Source organism: Lycium ferocissimum, chromosome 11, assembly GCF_029784015.1.
Source record: "Lycium ferocissimum isolate CSIRO_LF1 chromosome 11, AGI_CSIRO_Lferr_CH_V1, whole genome shotgun sequence".
NCBI classification, from domain to species: Eukaryota; Viridiplantae; Streptophyta; class Magnoliopsida; order Solanales; family Solanaceae; genus Lycium; species Lycium ferocissimum.
Window position 1 is genome coordinate 35364471 of NC_081352.1, and position 14222 is coordinate 35378692.

The window sequence follows — 14222 nt, forward strand, 5'->3', positions numbered from 1 at the left end:
AAGTATTATGTGATCAAATCTCAATACATATTTAATTAGGGGCAGTTTAGTCAAATTACCTATTTTTTTTCTTCTAGGAATTAGAATTTTCTTAAGGGGTGTGCAAATGACTAAGTGGACACTCTTTTTGATCCGGATGGAGTAATTTACTAGTATTTCGCCGATATTTCAACCCCAGCATATGATGATATAAATATTGTCAATTCGATTAATTCTAACAAATTAGTACTCAGCAATTTATGAGGATAGTTCTAGTTATATAAGAATCCTTGATTAGTAATAATTAATAACTTTATAGGATAATAGAAACAGATATGAAGGGTCTAAATTGGATGTACCATGTTTAGGAGTCAAAGACATCTCAATTGTAGTAATAATTATTATTGTTTTAGGTGCAATTAGTCCTAGTAGTCAAAGAAATATCAAGTGTAATTAGCCTCAACTAGTCCTTTTCTGTTAGTAAAAAGAAAAACCAAATAAAATGGGACATAAAAAAGAGTTACAGACTTACTAACAACTACTGTAATGCACATTGGTGGACTGATGCATATACGTACTTCAAGCATAATTATTAGCCTAGAATATCAATTGAGTAAATAAAAAGTAGAGACTGCAGTTATCATAAAAACTATTTTAACGCATTAAGCAAGCTACTTTTGTGACTAAAAGTCTGTATCCACCAGTTAATAATCTACACCAGGTAGAAGTGAGTGGTGCATTTACTTGTAGTTTGATATTATAGGTGATTAATTTTGATGTATTTTTTTTTATCATACTGTGATGTTATGGCTACCTCTACTAAAACTAGTAAAAAGTTCTTTCAAAAGTTCTGTTTTTGCTTTTTTCCCCGGTTGCAAATGGGGATGAAAGATAGAAATGAGTTTTATCGCCGGTATCGGAATAAAAATTTCATAGTCAATATTTCTGCTTAAAAATATCTCATATTATTACTCCACAAGTGTTAGTATGTTTTATTTAAGCAAGTCCAGGTCTACATGAAATTTAGTATAATATTGCACGACAAACTGATCCTCCTAAAGATCGGTTAAAAAGTATCTTAGTGGAATAAAAAGTTAGCTAAGCAACAATTAGATGGTGACAACCATAACATGTTTAATTAGGGTAGGGCGATGTAAGCGTTCTTTTATGGCAATTTGTTATCATCATCATCCAACAATAATTGTGAAAGTGAGAGTGGATGAAGTTGATTGAAAACCACCGACAGGTATGGTGAGATGGTTGAGATCCTTTTATTTTAAATTAAGATTTTCGTGTTCAAGTTTTTTGAGGAGATGACCTTTTAATAGGAGCATTTTTTTTAATTGAGTCTATTCGAGGTGAATCTAAATTAATCAAATTAGTAATTTCTGAATATCGGATGATTATATATAATTAAAAGGTGTGAGCCAAACAGCCAGAGAAAAGAAGGAAACTTTTAAAGGATGACGTTGAAATGTAGCGTTACTTTGAGAGACAATAGGCTACAGAATAAGTGTGACTTGGCGATTGCAACATTCACCCTTCATTATTGGTACACTAAAATCTCTTTATAAACACGCCGTTTGTTCAAATACTTTTTGTTGCAATAACTAAACATTATTATAAAGAACATATTTAATATAACATAAGATACAAAATCGATTAAAAAAGACTTGATTATGATGATAAAATGTTGTCATAGAAATATTAAATCTTGCTTTTTCGTGATATACTGGCTAATCATCATCCTATTCCTATGTCCAAATTTAACGCATTACCATACTCTTGCCGCACTCCCTTCACTTAAAAAAGTTAGCGAGGACAATAATTTTGTGGCTTCTTTTTGATTGTGTCAAAACAAACAAACTAAGTAATAAAACAACCATTCAAGATTATGATAATATCTATTCCTATTAACCACAAAGACGTTGATCACCATTGTCGGGAGATGAGTGAGAAAAACACGCTACCTACCAAATTCTAGTTCTAGATTAATAAATATCAATTAAAGTATTTTTCATTCTTTGGACTGAACAAATGACAGGATATTCATGAAAAAATCTCCAGTTGTCATGGTCTTGATTGTCAGCATTACAGAGTAAACGACTCGATCTATCATCAAAATTCGATTTTCGGGTTAGTTACGTTGTATGAGTGATGTGATCATTTAAAAGCTTTGCTTCCAATCTTAAATTATTATTTAGTGTTAACTTTTTAGTGGTATTGGCATAATGTATAAATACATATTTCTTTAGAAAAAACGTATTATTCACACATATAAATGGCTCTCTTTCGTTGTAAAACAATGTCAGATGATAGGAGTAGTTCTTATTAAAGGGACTCTCCACCACCGTTAGGGGCAGGGAATAAGTAGGAGGAGTTTTTGCCTCATACAACTTGGGCTGTAGAAGCCTAGATACGGATTCGACCATACCAAATAGATTTTGCTCAAACAATGTATTTGTGTTGAATATTTTTGTTATATATACAATATTAATTTTAGAATCCAATTATCAGCATTTGAAGTCATCGTTCTAAAATTCAGAAACCATTACAGTTGAAATTTTGTCTCCGTCTCTCACAATCGTTCTCGCGCAATGCAAACCTTGGTTGAGTTTATTCTCATTCTTTATTTACTCTTTAAAGAAAAACTCGGGATGAAGAAAATCGAAGAAAACAAAGTGCGAACGAATTTTACTGCAATTATTTATGGTTGCTATTAAGGGTGAGCAGAATAGAGGAGATGGTCACATGATGGAATCCGAAACTGTATAAATTTGATGATTGGTAAAGATCTTGTGTACCATTATTTGAGAATCTTAAAGATCCTTACTGAAGTAGTATATATATTATGATATCTATTGCACATTAACTTGCAGTTGCCGATTAGTTGGATCTATGATTTGGACTATTACCGCTATCAATACATATTCAATGAAGGTTGAATTTCGGCACGGACAGGCTTCATAATCCATATAACTGAATCGGTACATTTCAGTGATTACAACTAGAAATGCATGTTCCGCAACAAAAATTAGCTGTCAATGTAATTCTCTATCGAGGAGGAACTAAGGACGCGTTTTAAATCTCGACAATGCCTTCGCAAATAATTGTAAGCACCACTGAACAATAGTAGGGCGAATACTACGTAAAACAACAAATGAGTTTTTTTTTTTTTCTTTCAAAAACATAAAACGTCAATTACTAACACCTCCTGTCTAGTAGAGCAAAATTTAATCAACCTCAAAAATGAAAAATTGGTAAAAATTTACTTCGGTTTTTTTGCATCAATTTCTATAGTTGGATATAGAAAGTCAAAACGTAGGTAACACATGAGATATAATTTTAAATCAAGAGAACTTTTCTTTTAAGTTTTATAGTTCTTATTTCAGTTTAGTAATAAGGGAAAGTAAAATTTAATTAGAGTTTAAATCTTGGTGACATCACTCTTTCAGTCATTATAACATACAACAACAACAACAACATTATAACATAACAATAGAAAAAGTCAGTGTTCTGAAGCATTACTTTTGATATGTTTCAAACAAGAAGTCAAGTCCATTTAGCTTAGATAAACTACAGATAATTAAATGTCCAACCAATTTCGTCTTTAAAAGAAACAAGAGTAATATAAGAAAATGAAGTGGGACATCAAAAAATTCGACTGTCGACGAAGCAGAAAGAATAGCACCGTACTAAATAATAGCTTAGTATAGATTAATGATCAGCTAAATTGATTATTTAGAAGGAAGTCAACACTACATATAACACATTTCTTTATTTTGGACGCAAAATCACGTGAAATGTCACATTTATGGGTGCATGGGCGAAAGTTGGAAGAGCGATGGCACACCAATATTTCACAAAGCGAGTGGAAGGGCTTTGTGTTGTGTACTTGTGCAGGCCGGACCATATGGGCGTGCTTTTTCCGTAACGCAAGCACCATTGTTCAGACACCAATCGAGAAGCAAAAAAGTCGTCATTTCATATTGAAAATACTTGAATAGAGGGTTGTTTAAGGCAAGTCAAGCATTCCAAACTATCGGATTTAAAGAGTGATCAATCACTTGAATCTCCTTTTGAATTCGAAGTTCTTCAATTTTTTATCCCAATTGGGATAGTTTAGATCTTTTCACTTGAATATATAATTTCTAGATATGTACTCTGAAAAAAGATTCTTTTTAAGTATGTGTCGCTTACTCCTCTATTAACACGCTCAATGCTATGGCAAGCACTCCGTGTCATCGGATTAAAAGAGCGATTAGTCACTTGAATATCCATTTATATTTGAAGTTCTTCATTTTTTTTAATCCCAATTTCTTTGATGGGATAGTTTAGATAATTTCACTTAAATATATAGTTTCTAGTTTTGTATTTGAAAAAAAGAAGAAGACTTTTTTAGTATGTCGACTTTACCCTCTATTTACATGCTTATCGACAAGAATTCGAGTTAAATCGTTGAGTTAGTAAGATAAGTGAAATTTAGATACCAGATAGTTAAACAAAAGCGTGTTTGAGGGAGCGTCACATACTAACGTATTTAGATGTCACATTCACACGTGTCTGCCGTTAACAAGACACTGAACATCAGCACGTGTGGCCCTCCCACCCACCATCTATAACACCCCCCTTAAATGCAAATAAGAAAACAGATTGTTGAATTTGACTAATCCTTGGAACACTTTCCGTAGTTTTCATTCTTAAACCCCACCCACACATGAGGTTTACATCTGTCATGCTTTCTTGTCGGGCCTCATAAAACCAGGCCCAATTAACCGGGCCCAAATTCGTCATCCACAGTGTACTTAGAGACGTTGCACCTAGGGGTGTTCAAATGAGACCGAAAAATCGATCCGAACCGGTAAATCGAGTAAAATTGATTTAATAAACCGAAAACCGGCTTGGTTTGACTTGATTTGGTTTTAAATTTAAAAAAACCGATAACATTTGGTTTGGTTTGGTGTTAAACCAAAAAAACCCGAACCAAACCGATAGATACATACATATTTAAAATATTATTTTATATATATATATATATATATATCTTCTTCAAAATTTTGGCTCAGACCAAGTCCAATATAAATTCAAATAATTAGAAAGAAAAGTGTAGCCCATTTAAGTTTAAGGTAAAATAAAATAAAAATTTGCTAAAGGTAAAATAAAAATTTTCCCCTTATCCAGTTTTACAGTTCCCTCTTTTACATGTCATCTGAATTACTACTAATAAACTAGCATTTTATCCGTAACAAATTAAAGGGAAGAAAATGGCAATTGAAATTTAAAAAGATTTGGTAGATGACTTTGTCTTTCTGTTTATCATTTTCCGTTTTAATTTTTGTGCTTTCTTCTCAATGCTTCATAAAAACGATGGTAGCTTGTCTTGCAAAAAGATTCGAGTGGCTATTCTTGGTCATCAAGTTTGCAAGTTGAGGACTAAGAAAGTCGCTTTAGAGTCTAGCAAACAAAAATTCGAGGGTTCGTAATATCAAAAGGCTATATGTAGGGAGAATAACCAGAATCACGAAAAGTAGATGTTACGTTTTTGTAATTCCCATACCCATAGCCATAGGCCTATACCTAAATAAAGCTAAATGAAATAATTAAGAAGATTCTTAGATTTGAATGGATCACGTCAAAGCCCTATTTAGTTACCATTTAATTCAAAGGTTCTTTGTATTAATACATTCTTAAAATCCGAAAAAACAGAACCAAACCGATAAAACAGAAAAAATCGAAACCGATAGAATTTATACTATAATGGTTTCGTTTGGTTTGAATATTAAAAAAAACCGACTTAATTGGTTTGGTTTGGTTTTAACCAAAAACCGAGTCAAACCGAACCGTGAACACCCCTAGTTGCACCTACGCAAACCATTTCCTACAACTTTCTTGCAAAATTAGTCCGGAAAATCCTCATTCTTGTAACGTATTTTTTTCGTTTTTTGTCTCACATAGCCACTTGATGGCCTAAAAACTGGCCCATATTGCATTAAGTGGTGAGCACAAGCTTTAATTAATTAGAGCGTTGTCTATGTTCTGTAGTGAAAAAATGTTTAATACTAGTCACAACATTGAATCTAATAAGCTTAGTGGATTTTATTTTAATATGAATAAACTATTTTAATAATGAGAAATTATCCTGCTATGTCTTCACAACTTCAAGCACTCCACAATAGTCTGTGCTTTGACCTGGCTATAGTTTATGATTTTTTTATAGGACATTTTTAGTTGTCCATTTAATCCCAAGAATGATCAGTCTTTTAATGGAAAATACAATGAACAGAAACAAAATATAACAGAAACGTGGAGACAAGGGTTTTGCAGAAAGAAATAGGGAACTCAAAGGCGGCGTGTAACATAAGTATTGGCTGTGTCTATGTTTGAAGGGACGTTATTATGAAAAAAAATTGAATGCCGTCACTAGAAGTTTTTTTTTTTTTTTTTTGGCTACAACGGTCAAATTAAAATTGGGGCAGCTATTTTTAATACAGTGATGAAGTACAATTATTAGTTTTTGTCATCTACACAGAGATGATGCCTATTATAGTCTTGTATTCAGGAAAAGGCACAATGCAAGTAATGGCTGACATTGGGTAGGCGTAGAACTTATGTATGGTGTAAGTCTTATAAGCCTCTGTTTGCTTTTCTGCACCTCATATTTCTTATCCTCACTTCAAATTAAAAGATAATCATTACTATCAAAACGTTTATAAATAACTTCTATAGTACAATTACATGCTTGAATGTACTTTTGATAACATTTGTGAAGTAACTTTTTCACATAGAATCACAAAACAAAAATGTAGAACCGAAAGAGGGACTAGGAAAAAAGATAGTAGTATATAAGACAATGGATAAAGGAAGTAGCCCATTTAAACTGAAATTAGTATTATGCAATTTGTCATTAGCATCTACAAAAGTTTCTTTTTTCCCTTTTAGGGGGAGTGGTGAGGGAGAGGATAGGGGATATGCGTAAAATTAATTTCTTCAAATAGAACACATGATCAAAACGGGCAATTTGCAGGATTGTCTTTCGCTGGGGTTGGTCTTTAACTTTTGCCCTTCGCTAAAAAAAATAAAAATAAATCGCAAAGGCGCCTTGGATTTTTTTTTTTTTTTTTTTTTTGAACCGTGCGGGGCAACCCACAACCTCGAGATATTGGCAATAGACAAAACTTAAAAGCTACCAATTTTAAGGGGAAAAAATTGAAGACCACCCCAAACGATGGCCAATCCGCGCAAAAAAAAAAAAAAGATCAAAACGACACTTAAGCCCAAATTTACGGCCCTATGTATAGTGGTGAATAGCAGCCCAATAAGTTAATTTATCGGAAGGGAACTGTATCCAAGCCCATCCATTTTTAGGCTATATTTGCACAACTTCTAAGAATAGGATAAAATCCAAGTGGTGACCTAAACAGGGAACATTTGTATAAATCAGCTTGGTGAAACTTAAAGCCTGAAATTCATGGCCCAAAGTCCAGTAGGGAGTAGCAGCCCAATATGTTGATTTTTGGTAAATCGACCCAAACACACCCTCAATTTTTTAAAGTCAACCAACACGGCTACCCCCAAAAGTCTTGAAGTGGGTTCAGAGGTGTGATATTATCAAGAGTCAACGGGAAGAAAATAACAAGGGAGCTAAAAAAATATTGGCACTGATCACATTATGAAATGTTCTGTTTTCATCGTGTTATTGATTTGAAGAAGAAAAATGAAGAATCAAGAACAACAACATTAGCTTTCTGAACAATGGCCATTTGTCCATTTCCCCAGATACTGGGCCTAGCTTTACGTCCAGGATTGGGTCCTTTATGATCTAACTGATACGCATGACTTTGAATCAGGTGGGCTCACGTATGGAATAACTGATAAAAGAGGCCAAGTTCATCAGAAGTACAGCATTAACTGGGCCTAGCTTTACGTCTAGGAGGGAAACTTACATAAATGTACCCTTTGGCTGGCCAACTAGTTTACCGACATGACCAAACTGTACACCATCTATACACTTCGGCTGTATATGTTGTGTATAGGTATGTATATTATATGTATAGTGTATGTATATTTTATATAAAGTATGCACTACCTGTATGCTATAAACATATTTTGCAACATAAATGGCCGAATGGTATTTGGTTGTAATTTTCGCAATAAAAAATCTGTCTCCTCCAGATCATTTGCATCACATGGCCTTTTTTAAAAAAGTTTCCATCGCCCCAATGGGTTAAATTTTGCATTAGGTAATAGGATAAATTTTTCATCGTACAAACAAATTTAGTTCACTGAATTTATCACATGACTTAAATAGTTAAATAGTTTCCTCATAAAAGCTTATCTGTAAGATTACTATTGGGTTTATTAATTCTTACAGAAAATTAAATAATGTTGTTTCCTACCAAAAAGGACGAAGAATGTAACTTTCCTAATCCCTAAGCGATGCTATTCTGTAATTATTTTTGGGAAAATAGTGTTATAATCCCATAATAAGAAGTGTCATAATTTCTTTTTGAGGTGATTTGGCTTTATAAAGGCAACTGGATATTATTTTCCAATTTCAAAGGGTTATAAGGTTAAGTGAAATACAGCCTACATTTTCTGTGGTTACGTGAGTATGACATAAATGTCTTACCCAACCGTTCAATCTTTATTTTTACGAGCAACAATAATGCTTACCTGCTTTTCTTTTGTTTCTTTAGTTCATGACGTTTAATTTGAAGATAAAAAAATTTCCTAAGTTATCTATGAATCAACTAGGGAAGTACATACATCTGAACTAGGAAAATGCTTATAGTTAAATTGTCTTTGTCTTCAACTAGGGAAGCACATACATCTGAACTACCAAAATGCTTATAGTTAAATTGTCTTTGCCTTCGTCTAAGTATTTTGTTCATTAGTGGTTGACTTTTTTTTTCTCTACAAATCAGTTGTATTTTTCACAGTCGTGGAGTTTCTCTAGTTGCCAGAGGAATTTGGGACTAATGTGAACAAAATGTCCGGATGGCCTTTAAATCAATCATGACAAATGTAGAAAGTTGTGATAAACTTTCATCATGATTTATAGAAAGTTGCATTGTGCATACTGATATATCAAAAGAAAACCTGCCAGTTAATTTTTTAATTATAAAATAGGAGACCCACAAAATTGCGTATTTTATATTGTACTTTTTGAACGGAGTACATGTGTTATGATGATGCAACAATGAGGTAAGCCTCTCAACCACACCTGTGTTCTAAGTTATCAAAAGCCTGTAAAATAAAAAGTTCGTTATTTAATTTAAACAATGTGTTAAATCGCAGCTTACGGAGGAAGAATTCAAGAAAACGTTAAGATTAGTGAACTATTAAGTCATTATAAGTGTTTTCATTTCTCAATGTTCACGTTTTAGGAATTGTAATAAAAACTAAATTAGTTCACGGTCGAGAGCCGCTTTCTTAATTAGGAACGTAAAATAGGATGTAAAGAAAGTACTCTTAACAGCAAAATAATGCACTCTCCCATATTGGGCACAGAGTTCAAGAAAGAAATGAAACTTTTGAAACTTGTGATCTTAAATAGAGAAAGACTATTTTAGCGGCAGTATTTGAAAATTGTCTATGGTTTTTACAACTATTCAGAAACGACCTTCTTAAGATAATCGTCGTTCTTAACCGAGACTCAGGTTAAGCTCCGTCTGGGAATAGAGAAATCCCAGACTAAAATACACTCAAGTTAAGTTACAAAGATGGTAAAGCGACGCGGCAATTTTGATATGCAAGTCATGATAAATCGGTAAGACTTCATGCTATTTTCAACAACCTAGCTAGTTGTCCTCTTGAATGACTCACAATCTACTGGATTGTCATGATTTTGTATCACATTAAGGTAAATGGGCTTATGTCCGAAGGGCAAAAATATCATTTGCCTTGCATGGTAAAGAACCAGAGCCTATCTTTGCAAAAAGTTCTCCTTAAATATGTCCACTTTTTCGTGTGAAAATAAAAACTTGCCATTAGCATAAAAAGAGAATTCTATTTATAAGTTAGATTGAATCTAAATTTAAAAAAGTGGCTTTTTTGGAACGGACAAATAAGAAATTAGTAAATACCATATAAAATGAAATAACGAATGATGTAACAGAGTTATCACACAGTTTTCTATTTCACTTCCACATACACTAGGCATGACGGGTAAAAAGATAAAAATTTAAAGTCAACCTTGACATGTGAGATATTTTTAACATAATATGCGAGGGTAATAAATTTTTAATAAAACACCAATAGTCAATACAAAATGTCCAAACCCACCTGAGATCGATGAGGCTAGAAATACATTTGATGATAGGACACCTCCCAGTAGTCAAAAATATATTTTTATTCGGTCACATTTGACGTACTTATTAATGGTTGAAAAATATGGTGGACTTCCTTTAAACTTGGCAAATTCAAATAAGTCATTCAGTAGATTGAAAGTCAGACTACCAAAAATTCAACGGAGACAGTCGTACAAGGCATTGAAATCGTGAGTCAAACGTCAATACCAAAAGCAGGTTTTCAACACTAAATTCTTCTCCAAATAAAAATCTTATGGGGGTGCATTTGAGGCCATTGCTCTTAAAGTAAGTTGATATGGTCAATAATATGTCAATTTTACATAGATTTAATTGATAAGGACTTCAAAACATAAATTAAATAGAAAAATCGCAGGGTAACTCACAAGTTGCACTGGCCTTGATGAACATTTTATGATACAATATTACTATTTTAATTCTATTTATTATTAAAAATAAAAGAGGGATATCTATACAAAAAGGTAAAAACTCATCCATATTTGGTGTTTACACCAGACTGATGTATTTTGCCATGGTTAAGTAATTAATCAATGAGGTAAAAATACCTATTAATTAATCGTAGTTAAGGTATAAAAAAGGATGTGGAAGACATATGGTGTTATCACTGATATTTAGTTTGAGTTACTTGTTTTCCTATTTGTGTAATTATTTAGTTTGTAGATTACTTGTTACCAATTGATGCATTTATTCACCGCAAGAAAAGCAAACCAAGAAGAAAAGGTCAATGAGTAGAAAAACAAGTCGTCTAAAGCACGCATGGTAGGTAAGTGTAATTCTACTAAAATCATGTAATATTAAAAGGCTGATGGTTTGAATATGGAAGTTTCATGATAGTTTGCTAGATTAGTACATCTATGGGAGGTGGGCGTACGTGTATTTCTATTTGCACGTGTTACTTTTCACCTAAGGTTATAATAATATGCTATACTTGTCATACTCCATATTACTTACTAAGTACTATATACTGTGTATAAGAGAGAATCAAGGTCTTTTGTAGTCCTCACAAAAATTTTCAAATTAATGTTAAACTTTTTAATTAATTACTTCTAGGTTCTAATTTTATTTTTTAAATAAAAATTATTTTATTACATAGGGGTAGGGGAAGGGAAAATGCGGGAGGGGATTACAACATGGGGATTTGAACCCTCACCAACAGGGTGAAAGCTCAATAGCCAACCAACTGAGCTACTAGATCCCTACGTCAACTTTACTTTTTGTTCTTATGGTCTAGTTTTTAAAAGCTGTCGAACACCTACCTTATTTCTTCTTTCACTTTCTTCTATTGATCTTATCTATTATCGTAAAAAAACAATCATTTCTTCACTAGATATTCTTACTTCTTGCCGATCTCTTATCTTTCCTTTTTCATTTGTTGCTTATTATCCTCCAACTTTTTTTTTTCCTCCTGTTATTGTTTCGTTGGTTGTAGATTCTTACATTTTTTATTTTATACTTGCATTATTGAATTTGAGAATTTCTGAAAATTTGTTTACTTACATGCAGGCATTTCTGTTACATTATATTTATACTTTACCGAGCTCATGTGTTTAAAAAAATTTGTACTAAAATGATTTTCGTATAATTTTAGAAATTATTTAGTCTAAAACTAAGGTTAAAAATCACATTTAACCAAAGATAAACCCTTAACACAAAATAATGAGTGCATAATTTAATAAGTATCAAAACAGATTTATTTTTCTCTATAAATAAAATCACACACTCACAAATTCACAAAAATATGAAAATATTTTTTGATTTATGATTTTTGCAAGTTGTAATTATCCTACTTTATCATCTTAGTTTAGGATATCGAATCACTTGTATCCCTTTGAGATTTGCTAATTTTTCTACTTCACTTTCTCCTTCATAAGTAAAGTTTTCGTTAAAAATCATCAAATTGTGTGATGAAGAAACTTTAATAATTATAAAATTTATTAATAAGATATCATTAAACTGCAAATACATTAAATTAGTTATCCGGTAGAAAAATGTACTCCCTCCGTCCCAATTTATATGATATAGTTTGATTAGGCACGAAGTTTAAGAAAGAAAAGAAGGACATTGAAACTTGTGGCCTAAAACAAGTCATAGATATTTGTGTGTCTGTAAATCATTTCATTAAGGGTAATACAATGTCCTTAGGTTATGCCAATTATGTGGCCTAAAACAAGTCATAGAAGAAGAGCCTTTAAGAATTATCAGAAAAGAGTTTTCCCCAGGTTATGCCAGTTATGTACATTAGAAACCCATTCATTTAAGTAATACAATTTTCCCACTAAGTAAGACTTGCTTGAAGTAAGCTAAATAAATGAGTCGTCAGTATTTTAGAGGAAATTAGTGGAACCACTAGATGACCACTTATCGCTAACTTAAGGGATCCACAGGCTTTAGACGTCTACTTTTGAACTAAGGGGGAGATAATATGATAAGGTGTCGATATAGATGTTGTGTTTCGTAAGTTGATAGGCATCAGAGGATAATGTCAGAAGATCACGCTTTCATACGACCAAGATAAGGTGCATAGAAGACGATTTTTGTTATGCCCGTTGAGATCAAGTACTAGGTACTTATGTTATGAGATAAAGTTCTAGATCGAACAGAGGGTTTTAAAGATGTAACGTTTCCAATTCCAGAATAATTCATGCACTATGTAGTACTAATGCCCAAACGTACTCTATACATGCCTAGCATACCTATCTTATGCCCTTGTTAAAGCTTTACACTCCATGTTTAAGATACAAGAATTAAGACTCCATACGCTAGTAAGCTATGCAAGGGAATGTTCTTTCATGTTTCTCACATCAGGTTGTACTCATGTCCAAGGTTAAAGACCGCATTCATGTCTCACGTATCTATCGTGCTTTTATACCCATGACCACGTTCTAGCTTCTAAGTGCTTTCTGAATATGATGTTGATTTTGATAATGATTGAGGAAAAGGTAACACAATAGTTGAAAGACTAAGAATCCTATGGAATGCCCACCGGTCCTTGAACAAGGGAAAAATGCCTTAGGTAAATGATTTATTTCAACTCCAAAGATATGCTACCTACGTTCTCACGTACTCATGCCCACGACGGACTTCTTTGAGCATCCACATATAGAAATAGCATAACAGTGGGGTTGGTAGGTAATGATAAGAGTAAGTCAAGATGGATGTCCTACCCAAGATTCTACGTAACTCATGCTTATGTTCCTCTGGTTACTGTTTTAAAGCAGCTCGTAGCTCGGCACAAAGGATGTCATTTTCTTTTTCGAAGTACTTATGCCCTGTGTAAGTTTAAGGTGACTTTCTACTTATGCCTTAGGTGCTTGACGAACGAAGCATTCATGCCTATGATCCTTTCCTTCATGAGTCTTATTTTATAATGAGAGTGTCGACTTACAGTAATAAGAGTAAACTATGTTGAACCATGTCCCATTCTGTAAGTATAGTTAAGTTCCAAAAGTGATATCTTATCCATCCCTATGTCTTTAAGTACTCAGGAGTGAAGCCTACAACTTATACTCCATTTAAGTCACACTTATGTTTTATTCACACTTCAATATTCATGACCTAATGTCTAAATGTCAGGGTATGTAGCTTCGAAGTACTTATGTAAATGCCGTGTCTCTCATGCCCCATGCCATGCTACTCATGTATTCATGTCTTATGCCATATTAGTCCCATTTCCATGTATACATGTTCCATGTTATGTTCTTCGGTGATGTACCCATGCCACGTCTATCTTCGAAGATGAAGTGTCCGATTCATATAAATGATCCTTCTCTCACTCCTTAATGATCCGCTTACAATAATAAGCAAGGTAAGCCAAGATATTCATATCTAAGTTTCAGAGCGAACAAGGTAAGGTTCGAAGTAAGGTATGTTCCAAGTTCATAGTGAGATCCCTTAAGATATTCTATGGTACTTATC